The sequence below is a fragment of the Macrotis lagotis genome, chromosome 6, assembly GCF_037893015.1.
Source record: "Macrotis lagotis isolate mMagLag1 chromosome 6, bilby.v1.9.chrom.fasta, whole genome shotgun sequence".
Taxonomy (NCBI): domain Eukaryota; kingdom Metazoa; phylum Chordata; class Mammalia; order Peramelemorphia; family Peramelidae; genus Macrotis; species Macrotis lagotis.
Window position 1 is genome coordinate 112,795,207 of NC_133663.1, and position 14,652 is coordinate 112,809,858.

A 14,652-nucleotide genomic window follows, 5' to 3' on the forward strand; every position below is an offset into this window, starting at 1 on the left:
ACTACAGTCCCAACAATATAAAAGCTTGGAACTCCACTCCATATATTCAGGAGGCAGAACTACAACCACAAAAATCACCCAAAAAACTAAATGAGTGCTCACTATAGAAAAATACTTCACAGATAAAGATGGCAGCAATGCCATGTATAAAGAAGAAAGCTGTAAAAAATAACACAGGAAAAGTATCAGAACAGTCTATAAATTGGTCTCAAATACAAAAGCTCATTGAAGAGCTTAAAAATAATTTGAAAACCAAAAAAGAGAGGAAGAAGAAAAAATGGAAAAAAATGAAGGTCGTGCAGGAAAATTGTGACAAGTTGACCAAAGAATTTGATTCCATTGAAAGTAAAAATAGCCAACTCTAAAAAGGAAACACAGAAGATAATTGAAGAAAATAAAATCTTTAAAATTAGAATTAAACAGAGACTAATGAATCTACAAAATTATAAGATTCATCAAATGGAAAAAAAAGATTGAAAAAATTGAAGAAAATGTAAAGTACCTTCTAGAGAAAATGAATGACCTGGAAAACAGATCCAGAAGAGATAATCTATGAATCAGTAGACTACTAGAAAGCCTGGATCAACAGAAGAACCTGAAAAACATCATGCAGGAAATTATAAGGAAAACTGCCCCAATCTACTAGAACAATTAACAATATAACAATTGAAAGAATCCGCAGAAACCTTACAGAAAGAGACTCCAGTATAAAAACTTCAAGGGCTGTAAAAGTCAAATTTCATAACCCTCAAAAAAAAAAGAGACTATTCCAAGCAACAAAAAGAAAACAATTCAACTACACAGTAAACAAAATCAGACTAACACATGACCTATCATCTTTCAGAGAGCTGAGGATCTGGGATTATAACCCAAAATATACTATCCTTAGAATTTCAGTATATACTGTCAGTGAAAAAAAATAAATGTTCAATGACATACAGGACTTCCATAATTTCCTGACAGAAAGACCAGAACTGAACAGAGAATTCAATGACCAAATGCAGAACTGAAGAGAAAGGTAAATGAAAAAGGGGACTGAAAAAACAAAATCATTTTAAACAAATGTTATTCCCTAAAAAGGGAGATATAACAATTCTAATTCTTTAGAGCTTTTCTTCTCTAAAGAAAACTAGAGGGTAGCATTTAATTGAAGAGAATGAACCTAAAGGATAAAACCCAGGAAGATAAAGATAAAGTAAGCTTCAAACAAGGGTGTTGACTTTAACCTAAGTGTCTCATTAAACTTTGACTCACTTTAATCACAAGGTACTAAGCAATTTATCAAATGAGGGCATCATAAACTGTGAGGTGCTGAGATACACTATTACTTACAATCATTTGTAAAGTTTTCAATGAGACCTCCAGAGTCTCCCAGTACTTAGAGATATTCAAGACTCTTACAGTTAATTAGATCAGCATCAGATACTTCACTTAACAAAGGGTTAAGTACCCTGGGTGATGAGGGAGGTGTAAAGTGTGATAGAAAATAGGCCTGGGGGGCAGGTGAACAAATAAATCAAGAAATAATATGGTTTGGATGATGCTTTGGTTTGTGAGGAAGGATTGTATGTACTTGGAAGGTACTTGGAAAGGGGGTAAAGTAAAAAATGATTATGAATATAATTTCATGCAGTTTAAGTCAATCTTGCCTATCAAGCAATCAAGCAGACAATCTGTGATGTTATCTTGATAACAATAGGAGTTTATCAAACAATCAAATAATCCAATGTGATTGATGATACCTGTTTAATAATATTAGAGCACCAAGGGAAGAGGTACAAAGATTATAATTTTAGAGGGAAAACAGGGAGAATGTGAATGCTGAGTAAATTCTATTCAATATATTTATCCCAGTGAGGGAATAAGATACTACCCACTTGGGGTTAAAAATCTAACTTAATCTACAGTGGGGGGGGGGGGGGCAGGGAATGGAAAAGATAAGGGAAGAAGGGAAGGTACAAGTGCAAATAAACTGTAAGTTAAATTTCTAAAAGAAAAGTCAAAGGGGAAAGATAGTAAAATTTTGGTGAGGAGGAATAAGAGAAAGGAAAGAGATGAATATAGATGGAAAAAGATAGCATGGAGGGAAAAAGAGAATTTGGTAATCTTAACTGTAAAGGTGAATGGGATGAACTGTCCCATAAAACATAAGTGGAGAGCAGAATGGATTAAAAGCCAGAATCCTACAATATGTTATTTACAAGAAACAAATTTGAAGCAGAGAAATGCACAGAATGTAAAGGTAAAAAGATGGGGCAAAATAAATTGTGCCTAAGCAGAAGTAAAACATTCAGGGTTAGTGATCCTAATCTCAGACAAAGTAGAAGCAAAAATCAATCCCATTAAAAGGGATAAGGAAGGAAACTGCATCTTCTTAAAAGTCACCATTGGAAATTAAGCTACATCATTCCTAAACATGTATACACCAAGTGGTAGAACATCCAGATCCCTAAAGGAAAAGCTGAATGAAATACAAATAGAAATATACAGCAAAATTTTAATAATGGAAGACTTCAATCTCCCTCTCTCAGAACTAGATAAATCTAACAACAAAATAAACAAGAAGGAAGCTAAGAATGTGAATGAAATCTTAGAAAACTTAGATATGATAAGCCTCTGGAGAAAACTTAATGGATATAGAAAAGACTATACCTTTTTCTTGACAGTACATGACACCTACACCAAAACTGGTCATATTCCAGGGAATAAAAACATTACAATTGATTGCAGAAAGGCAGATAAATTAAATGCATACCTTTCAGACCATGAGGCAATAAAATTTACATGTAATAAGGGTCACAGGAAGATAGAAAACTTCTTGGAAACTAAATAACTTTCCCATTTATTATGATTTATGCTGGATATAGAGCTAGAATTTAAATTGCTGGGTCAGTTTTATTGCTCTTAGCACATAGTTCCATATTGCTCTCTGGAATGGTTATATCAGTTCACAACTCCACCAAAAATGCATTAATGTCCCCTCTCTAACATTGGTTATTTTTCCTCAGAGTTGCTTTAATTTACATTTCTCTCATCAATAACGATTTGGACCATTTTTTTCACATGATTATATATAGCTTTAATTTCTTCATTTAAAAACTTGTAGTCATATCCTTTGATCATTTACCAATTGAGGAATGACTTGTAACCTTCTAAGTTTGATGCAATCTCTATAGATTTTAGAAATGAGACCTTTATCAGAACTCCTAGTTGTGAAGATTGTTTTCCAACTTTCTGCTTTCCTTCTCATTTTGGTAGCATTAAATTTATTATTGCAAAAACTTTTTAATTCAATACAGTCAAAATCATGCTTTTCTTGTTAGGGCAAAAATTTATCCTGTTTTCCATATATGTGATAGTGTATTTCTTGGTCTATGAGTTTATCAATGGTATTGTCCTTTGTGTCTAAATCCTGTACTCATTTTGACTTATTTTGATATTGAATGTGAGATGTCAGTCTATGCCTAGTTTTTGTCATACTATTTTCCACTTTTCCCATCAACTTTGTCAAATAATGGGTTCTTATCCCAGAAACTGTCTTGGGGTTGGCTAAACAGTAGATTACTATAATCATTTACTTCTGTTTCTTTTGAACCTATCCTAACCCACTGATCCATTACTCAATTTTTTAACCAGTACTTGGTAGTTTTGATGACTGCTGCTTTATAGTATACTTTTAGGCTTGGTTGAGCTAGGCAACCTTCCTTTACATTTGTTTTTATCCGTTTTCTTGCTTTTCTTGACCTGTTGTTGTTACTGTTTTTTCCCAGTTCAGTAAAATAATTATTTGGTAGTTTGATTAGTATGGCACTGTATAAGTAATTTAATTTGGGTAGAATTATCATTTTTATTTTATTACCTCCACTTTACCATGAGAAATTGACATTTTTACAATTATTTAGATCTGATGTTATTTGGGTGAGAAGTTCTTTTTAATTGTGTTCATATTGGAAGGTAGAATCTCAAGAATTTAATGTTGTCTACAGTTTCTTTAAATGTATTTTTTTCTGTCTCTTGCTCTTGGGGTTTGTTGTTCATATACAAATGTATTGATGATTTATGTTCTTTTAATATCCTGATACTTTGCTGAATTTGTTAGTTTTTAACGGGAATTTTCTGATGATCTTCTCAGGTTCTCTAAGTAAACCATCATATTATCTACAAAGAGTGAAAGCTTTGCTTCCTCATTGACAGTTCTGATTCCTTCAATTTCTTTTTCTTCTCTTATTACTAACTATTACTTACTATTGAATAGTAATAGTGATAATGGGCATTCTTGTTTCACCCAATCTTATTGGAAATGCTCCTAGTTTATTCCCATTATATTTAATAATTTTTGATGGTTTTTGATAGATATTCTTTATTATTTTAAGGAGAACTCCATTTATTACTAAAATTTCTATTGTTTTTAATGGGGATGATATTGCATTTTATCACAGTTTTTTTCAGCAGCTATGGAAATAATCATTTGATTTCTCTTGGTTTTGCTATTGATATGTTCATTTATATTGAATGTTTTCCTAATATTGAACTTACCTGGTATAAATGTTATCTGATCATGGTGTATTATCCTAGTAATTGCTTGCTGTAATCTCAATGCTAAAATTTTATTTATGATTTTTGCATCAATGTTTATTAGGGAGATAAGTCTATAGTTCTTTTTGTGTTGGTTCTTACTGTTTGAATATCAGCACCATGTTTATATAAAATAGGAATGAATTTTTCCTTTAATATTGATATTTTACTTGAAAATCTATCTGGACCTAGAGACTTTTTCTTAAGAAATTTACTGATAGCATCTTCAATTTCTTTTTTGTCAAATAGAGTTATTTTATTTTCTTTCCTCTTCTTTTAATTTGGGCATTTTGTATTTTTTGGAAATATGCATCTAGTCCTGTCTTTTGTCCTGGTGATCCCAGGGTTCAGACTTTGTCGGGGTCGGGACACTTCCTACTGTATTGCTGTTTAGTTGCTGGAACTACTGGGACCTGGACTGCACTGTGGTTAGAAGCGTCCCAAAGCAGACTTCCCTGTTTTCTTGCCTTGTTCGACTTTACTTCTCATTTTCGCCTAAAGAGACAGAACTTCATCAAAAATCCTCCATAATGTTTACTAATTAAAACTTCTTTGGATCCTCTCTTTATTTTGGTGGGGTCTGTTGCTTTAATGTCAATGCAGAGGCTTCATTTATCTTAGGAAAAGTTCCTGGAGCCTGTTAGGCTGCCATTTTTACAATGCCCAGGAAGCCCCCCAATGTTTCAATATCACTCTTTATGTCTAAATCATGTACTCATTTCAAACTTATATTGGTATGGGGGTGAGATGTTTGTTTATTTTTAATTTCTACCTTACTATTTTCCTGTTTTCCCACCAGTTTTTGTCAGATAGAGAATTCTTAGCCAAGAAATTTGAGTCTTTGAATTTATCAAACAACCATTTACTCTAGTTATTTACTACTGTTTTACTGTCCCATTTTGCTATTTCTCAACCAATTCCTAATGGTTTTGATGATTGGTTTTAGTTCTGCTATAGCTAGTTTACCTTTCTTTGCATTTTTTTCGTTAATTCCTTTGATGTTCTTGACCATCCAGATGAATTTCATTATTTTTCCAGTTCTGTAAAAAATGAAAATTTTATTGATATGGCACGGAATTAAATAAATTAGGTAGAATTTTCATTTTTATTATATTTGCTCATCCTACCTGTAAGGAAATTATATTTTTCCAATTACTTAGATCTTTATTTGTGAAGTGTTTTGCAGTTGTGTTCCTATAGATTCCGGATTTGTTTTATCATGGAGATTCCCAAATATTGTCAACAGTTATTTTAAATGGAAATTTCTTTCTTTCTTTTTCTTGCTGTTGGGGTTTTTAGACAATATAAAGAAATGCTAATTTATATATACATATATATGTATATATAAATTAATTCATTGTTTGCCACTGTGCTAAATTTTAATTATTTCAAGTATTTCAAATTGTTTATCTATGCTTCTTTAAATATGTTTGTCCTTAATACTTTTTAAAATTTTATTTATTTATTTTTCATCCATATGCACATGTATATTTTAAGTTACAAAATTTCCTTCCAACCTCTCTTCCCTGCCCCCTCCCCTCAGCACAAATGCTGAGCACCAAATGGTCAGTTTAGCATTATGCATACATATTTTGATAAACATGTTTACAGTTTAGTAATTTTTGGTATGAGGAATTAAGATTAAGGGAAAGAGATACATAATAGATAATTTTTATGAAGTATTCATCAGATTCTGAAGGGCTTTGTGTGTTTGTGTGTGTGTGTGTGTGTGTGTGTGTGTGTGTGTGTGTGTGTGTGTTGTTTTGCTTTGTTTTTCTTCCTCTGGATGGGGAGATAACATTGTCCATAAGGCAATCTAATACAATTGCCCTAACTCTCTGGACTGCTAAGAAGATTTGCTTCCATCAAAGTTGTTCATCTCACAATGATGATGCTGAAGTGTACATTATTCTCTTGGTTCTACTCCTTTTGTTCAACATCAGCTCTCGTAAGTTGTCTAGAGTGCAGCCATTTATGATTTCTTAGTATTCCATAGTATTCATGCACAGTAACTTGTTCAGCCATTTTCCAATTGATGGGCATCCCCTTAATTTCCAGTTCTTTGCTACTACAAAGAGAACTGCTATGAATATTTTGGAGAATGTATGATTTTTCCTTTCTATTATAATTTCCTCCGCATGTAGACCTAAAATTGGATTTGCTGGGTCAAAGGGTATGAAAAGTTTTATTGCTTTCCATAAAAGTCATCCTTAATTTTTGAAGAGGACCATTACATCAGGAAGATGATTTCCTGACAAGCACATGAATTGTATTTGAGTGAAGGAGTGTTGTACTAAGTCACTAACCTCACATTCTCCTTCAGACTCATCTGGGTCCAGTGGACAGATGTGAATCAGGATGACTGGAGATGTCCCTGGATGTGAAGCAATCAGATTTAAATGATTTACCCAGAGTCACAAAGATATTTAAAGTGAAGTAACAGAGGCCAAATTCAAACTTCCATCTTTTTGACTCCAAGACTTATGTTCTATCTATTGTACTTAAGTATAAAAAAAATTATTTTTTGCATCATAGAATATATTTGGTAGGACTGCTTTGCAAATTTTTTCAACTAAATTTTATAGTACTGGACTTGTTCTTTAATTCTTTTTTGTAATATTTTTGTGAATCATCTGGTGTACAGATTATTTTCAATAATTCTTTGATTGTTCAATTCAATTTTCTAAGATTTTATTAATTAATATTTTGGTTCATTTTCTATTAATTCATATTTGGCAGAAATTTAATACTTCTTAATTTTATTGACATATATTTAGGCAAAAGAATTTTTAATTACTTTAACATCATGTTCTTTGGTTGTTAATGCACCCTTTTTATTTTTTATATTGGTAGTTAGTTCTTTTCTACTTTTTTAAATCAAATTGAGCAGAGGTTTATTTTATTGCTTCTCTTTCATAAAACTATATTTTAGTTTTATTAATTCAGTTTTTATATTCACTTTTATTTATCTCTTCTCTGATTTTAAAAATTCTATTTTGGTATTTATTTATTTGGGTCTTTTTTAGGTATAGGCCCACATTACTGATTTTATCTTTCTTTTTTAACTATAAATGACATTTAACTATAAATGATAGCTCATTGCCTATAGCTGCTGCATCTTTGCTATTTCCATCTTTATGTCCCAAATCCAGTGTTACTTAGACTTTCTCTTGCTGCTCACTAATTCCCAAACCAAGGTCCACAAACTTTCCATTCATTTTTCCATATCTTTCTAGCACTGGAAATTTTTTAATTACTCTGACTTTTTTTTAGTTATGCCACTAAGAATTCAATTTGATATGATTTTTAAAGTTGTTTAGATGGACTCAAAGGAAGTGTTCAACAAAAGTGCTTATATCATTTTACTCTATTGTTTCTATTCTACACAATGAGTGTATAACTTTGGGAGTGTTTGAATGCAGGTCTTCCTGAATTTAAGATCTGTCTCTCAATCCTATCCTAAGCAAATAGAAATGAAGATATTTAAAGTTAATTGAACTATTATTAGTCTAATTTTAGATACTTAAGTATATACATAATCAAAACCAGTTATCTAAAATCAGATTAATTAATAAAACTCAGATTTAAGAAAAAGTTTTTCATGAAGGTCTGATATGTGGCATCATATGGTACTTGAATATTTTTAAAAATTCAATAACTATATATACTTAAAATTATCTGAAGAAAATAATTTGTGTGTGTATGTGTGTAGGTAAAAGGGCTGAAAAGACCTCTAGAAGAATAGTTCCTGAGCTGTAATTTAAAGAAAATCTATGATTACAAGAATGACAGTTAATGAAAGTGAACATTTCAGAATTAGAGGATAAACATTACAAATTACTATATGATGGACTCAAAGGAGGAAACAATAAGTATTTTCAACTCCATTATAGAATCAATTCTATATAGCTAAATCCAAGAGAAAATCAAGGAATTATAGTATGCCAATCTAAACCTTGGTGCAAGCATAAATAAAATACTTGATCTGTACTCAGGAAGATTCATCTTTAAAAGTTCAAATCTGGTCTCAGACATTAACTGATTGTTTCACCCTGGACAAGTTATTTAAACCTGCTTGCCTCAGTTTCCTCATCTGAAAGATGAACTGGATAAGAAAATGGTAATTTCATTGTCTTTGTCTAAAACAAAATAAACCAAACCAAATCAAAGGGGAAAATGGGGACATGAAGAGTTAAGATGATTAAAAATGACTGAAAAACAACAAATCTTAACCTCAAAATGTCACTGTTTCCTCATCCTTAAATAAGGTCACAGAGAAGGAAAGGGGTATGCTATACAATATCTATAGGGACTTCTAAATCTCAATCTAAGATTTTATAATCCTTGAACTGCTCAGATTCTTGTGATAATTACCCCACACTATTTATCTATTGGAACAAATCATGGCAAATAATGAAGTATTTTATTGTTGTTGTTAGATGTGTCTTTTAAACAAATAACAACATTGATTCTGTTATTCTAAACACTTCTCCAAAATAATTTTGATCTTTCAATTCAATTATTTTATAGCAATGTACATGAGTTAATTAGTTAAGTAGTCAGAGGTCCTAATATAAAAAGCAAGATTAGTACTGATTTCAAAAAGATACTAAGAAGCAATAGAACAAATTGCAAAATCAAATTCAGTTTAATTTTTATAACTATTTTTGTAAACAGGTCTTGTATAATGATTAATGTCTGCTCTTTAGCTTTGTCATGGGAATAAGTTTGAAACATGTCTTTAAAAAGGCGTTGATTTGAAAGGGAATATTCATTTAAAGATTTAATAGAGTGAGATTCACCAAGCAAAGGTTCACATGGAAGTAATTCATGCTTTTATTTATGCCGTTAACAGATGCATCCACAGGCTGAAACTGAAAGCCTCAGAATGCTGTTTTGACATTAAAGAGCAACAGATTCAACTGCAATGTGTTAATTTGTTTTCACATATGCTTCATTGTTTTTTTTTGTCTAAAATTACAAAGATTTTCTGTGTCTAAACTTGTGAAATGGCTTGAGATTTTTTTTCTTGCATTCTTAGCGACTGACTTTTTGTTATTAGCAGCAATACATGTTATCACTGACCCAGATCACAATGTAGTTCATTTTTCTTAGGGTATTAATTTTCAGAAATATGGAAATTCCATTTGAAAGGATTATTCTAAGAGTAGGAAGGACATAATGAAATAGCAGGTATCCCCAAATATCTCACCCATTTGAATTCCATGATGGTAACACAATAACTTGCAAATTAGCAAAGTACATTCTTGCAAATGATAATTCATCTATATGCAACATTTAATTTAAAAACATATGACATATATTCTTTGCCATAGTCCTTTATTTCCCAATATATCTCCACTCTGAGAGCAATCATTAAAAAATAAAAAAATTAGCAAAACAAAATGACAATTCCAAAAAAGGCAGCCATCATATGCAATTTGAGAAGTGTTTTCTCATATCTCCTTTATGAGATTTTTATATTTAACTAATTATTTTATAGTATTGAGTTTCAATTGCTTAGATGTTCTTGTTTTTAAATTACACTGTTGTCCCAGTTGATAAATGGTCAAAGGATATGAATAGACAAGTTTTCAAATGAAGCAATTAAAGCTTTCTCTCTCTCTCTTTCTCTCTCTCTCTCTCTCTCTCTCTCTCTATATATATATATATATATATATATATGTAAATAATCATATAAAAATAAAAATGCTCCAAATCATTATTGATTAGAGAATTGAAAATTAAAACAACAATGAGGTATCAATCATCTCATACCTATTACATTAGCCCAGATGAGAAAAAAGGGAAGATGATCCATGTTGGATAGATTGTGGAAGGATTGGGACATTGATGCATTACTGGTGGAGTTGTGAATGAATCCAGAACAATATAGAACTATGCCCAAAGAGTAATAAAACTGTTCATATGCTCCATCCACTGTGCCACCTGGCCATACCTATAATTATTACTATTATTTTTTTAATTTTAATTTTTTTCTCTCCCCTTTACTTTATCACTTAAGTGAGTCTATATTTTTTTGGGAGAGGGGATATTTTGTTTACTCTTAAACAAGAATATTTTATTAATGTATAAAACCACATTATTTGTACAAAATGAGAATAACTAAATATTAAATAACCAAACAAATAAATAAATAGCTGTTCATACCCTTTGAACCAGTAATTCCAATCCATTCAGAAGAAATTACAAAAAAGGGAAAAGTCATACATGTTCCAAAATATTCATAGCTTCATAGCAACTCTTTCTGTAGTGCCAAAGAATTGGAAATTGAGGAGATGTCCATCAATTGGGCAATGGCTAAACAAGTTATAGTCTAAGAATACTATGGAATACTATTGTTCTAAAAGAAGCCATAAACTAGAGAAGCACAGAATGTTTTAAGGGATTTGATGCTGAGTTAATGCAGTAGAGCAAAGAGAACAATGGTCACATTAACAACATTGTGAGTTGATCAACCTTCATGGAAACAGCTCCTCTCAGCATTACAGAGCTAGGACAACTGTATTATACTAGCAATGGACAATGTTGACCTCATCCAGATGAAGAAAAAGAAAACAAAACAACCCTTCAAGAATCTGAACACTTTGTAAAAGTTATCTCTTATGTATCTCTTTTCCTTAATTGTATTATTTTCTCAGATTGAAAATAACTAATCTGTAAATAAGTATATGAAAAATATGTATGATACATAAAAAGATGTATGTACAAGGTGGGGGGTTGAGAAGGGTGGATGGAAAGAAATTTTGTAACTTAAAAATATACATTTGTACATGGATGAAAATAAATAAATAAATGGAATTTAAGAAAATAAATTGCAGAAGACGGAAAGCTTCCCACTTTCCGATTTCATGTTCAGCTTAGGGTTTCTGTCTTTGGCCCTGCTTCCAAATGCAGTCTGAGAGCTTGCTCACATAAACTTGATTTTCCTTGTGTGACAATGCTTATTAAGTGCAAGTTTGGCTGGGCTTTCAGACACTAGAAATTTTTTGAGCAAGGCCCCAATAACTTCTTGGACAGTGTTGGTACTGTTCATGAGAAGTGTATTCATGCAGCCATCATTATTGGCGGAATTCTCATCTGGGTTCCGAGAAGTCCATGCAGTGACAGGTCTGCACAAATCTATCTGAGCTTTGATGAAACCAGTATTAATCCCACTGGAATTCAAGGTCATCATTCAAGGTCAACAGCTAAATTGTAGTTGTGAACCTTCTGTTTGATTTCATCTTTGCTGAGACAATTGTTGGTTCCTTTTCTTTCTAAGCATCTCTCTGGCTAAGGTGAAACTTGCCTTGGGGAGGTCTACTGAAGAAGGAGGTCGGGGCAGTGAAGAAGTCCTCCGTGTCCTCCTCCAGGCTGCTGTAACCACTGCTCATACTGCTGGTCCAGTGGCCTTGGCAGGGGTAACAGGGAACTCTCGCCCGCTGGAGCCCCTGGGGTGCAGTGCAGGGAGAGTTGAGCTCTCACTCTCACTCTTCTGGAGCTACAGAATTTCTTGCAGAACCTGGACAAGGAAGAAGATGAATAGCAGCAGAACCTCCAGAGGCACTGTACAACTTACAACACAAACTGGAAGAAACAGGGAAGCTGAATCAAACAGCAATCTTGTATCACTCAGGAATAGTGCAGGCTATTTGAAAAAACTAAATAAAAATTTAAAAAGCAGGAAACTCAAAGCACGCTCAGTACAATCGACAAGGAAAGTGCTAGATGAGCTGGTTTCCAGGGTACAGGGTACATCTCCCCAACTTTTAGATTCAATCCCATCACCTGACCCCAGTGACCCATTGTAGAGACCTGCAAGCTGATCATGCTATGATACCGCCCTAGTATCTTCTGTTGGTGGGTGGTATCACCCCCTCCCCGCCCCCCCCCCAACTGTTAATCTGTGGTAGATAGCTAATAGAACCATAAGATGCTTTGGAAAATGAAGGATAGAGTGTGGTTTTCTCCTATACTTTGTTCTTTTTTTCTAACGATTTTATGACTCTTAGGCCACGAATGTACAGATTGGTTTTTAATAGCTGAAAGAAAAATCCAATCTGAACTGTTTTAAGCATCAAACTGTTTTTTCCTGTTGTTAAAGTTTATAATTTTGCATGAAAGCAGTCCTGTATAACAGAAGTCTTAAGGAACCTAGAAAATTTTGAGAAAGTGTTGAAGGATTTGCCCAAGTTTAGTGATTTGCCCAAGATCTCATCCTTCATAGGTAACAGCTTGGCCAGCAAAAAAACAGGGATCAGACCACAGTCCCAGCAAAATAAAAGCTTGGATCTACATGCCATGAAACCCGGGAGCAAAAACTAAAACAGCAAAGATGAACAAAAAATTAAAAGAGCGTTCACTATAGAAAACTACTTTATAGACAAAGATGACAGGAAAGAGAAGAGTAAGTTAGAAAGAAGGCATGAACAGAGATGGTGATCTTTTGGTGGCCAGCAATAGAATTTTGAAGAGTTTGATTAGAATGTATAACAGGATGTGGAATTTTAAAACAATACATTTTTAAGTTGTAAGATGTTATACACACACACACACACACACACACACACACACACACACTCATATATATGTATATACATATATATAGGAGAGATTTGGGAGAGCAACTAATGCAAGGGAGCAAAGAAAATGCCAAATCCCTCCTGAGGTTGCCATGAAAACTGAGCGTGGATCGCTTTTATAAACCTTGGCCTTTGTCTAAGTAGAACAGCATCCTCAGGCAATTTGGGATGCTCTGCTTGAATCCCCTTGGTGTGGAATGTTAGAGCTGTTTGGGGCAACATCTATAAAGAAATAGACCTAAACCTGTGCAGTTCACAGGAATTGTGAACATTTTGTGATGCACCTTTTCATTTTAGAAATGGTTGCCATTGTGCAGCTTCTGAGTATGTTTCCTAGGAAGATCTATCTTTGTTTTCAGCAGGAAAAAACTAGAGGAAATGAACTATTTTACCTGGTTTCTCATGAAAAGAAATAGTCAGGTCAGAGGCATCATCTGATTATTTTCTAGCCTCATAAGACTAAAAATGCTTACTCCAATTGTAACTTCTCTTCTTCCTACTCTTTCCTTTCTTATTCCTTTTTTCCCTTTCCTCTCTTCTTTGGAGTCTGTGATATTCCAGTGCAGAACCAATGTGTTATGATGCCAAGTTCTCCTCTCCCATTCAAAGGGGAAAAGTATGGGGTTTTTTTGACCTCCAATGTAACTGCACTCTTACAGAAACAATTATTTAAACAACCAATGTTTGTTCCAAGCAACCAAAGAGAGGAATGGGTGGGCAATAAAAGCCTTCAGTTTCCAATCAGTTTTGGGAAATTTCTCACTCTTTAGTAGACTTAGCAAATATATGGTTTATTCCAGTGGAAACATGAAAAAATTAAATAAAAATTGCTTTAGCTCCCAAAGACCCATGATGCCATTTTTAATCTAGACATAATTTATATATTTTAATTTTATTTTTATTTAAGGCAATGGGGTTAGGTGACTTACCCAAGGTCATACAGCTAGGCAATTAAGTGTTTGAGACTGGATTTGAACTCAGGTCCTCCTGACTTCGGGGCTAGTGCTCTATCCACTGAGCCACTTAGCTGCCCCTCTAGACCTAATTTATGATCAATTTCCAAGTAATTGTTAATACTTTAGTGACACCTCTTTTGAAACTCTATAATGGTTCAGTCCTGTGCCTCTTCATCTGCAAGCTGTGCCTTGGTACTTCCTTTTCTCATTTCCAGATTTTCAGGCTGAATGATGAAGAACAACCATTTTTGTCCATTTATGGGTTATTCAGTACTACATAAGTAACAGACATAATCATATGTTCTGAAACTTTTAAGGAAGAGTTTTTTTTAATGAAGAATGATATAAAATATGTTTGCCACACCATGTCTTTTTAGTCTGCATGAATCTATGTAGTTCATGAATGAGGTTTTCAACAGACACTTTATTGTAATATTCAGGGAATGTTGTTATTTTTCTTTTATTATACAGACCACAGCATGGGTTTGAGTGTTATCTTAGCAACCACCACCTGGGTTTTGACTAACCTGTTCCAG

The 14,652-nt window shown here is 33.1% G+C and overlaps 1 pseudogene; it reads right to left on the reverse strand.

Moving 5' to 3' along the window:
- LOC141492189 (ras association domain-containing protein 3 pseudogene) overlaps window positions 1–11,972 on the reverse strand; it is a 109,953-nt pseudogene extending 97,981 nt beyond the window's left edge.
- Between the last annotated feature and the right edge of the window lie 2,680 nt (window positions 11,973–14,652).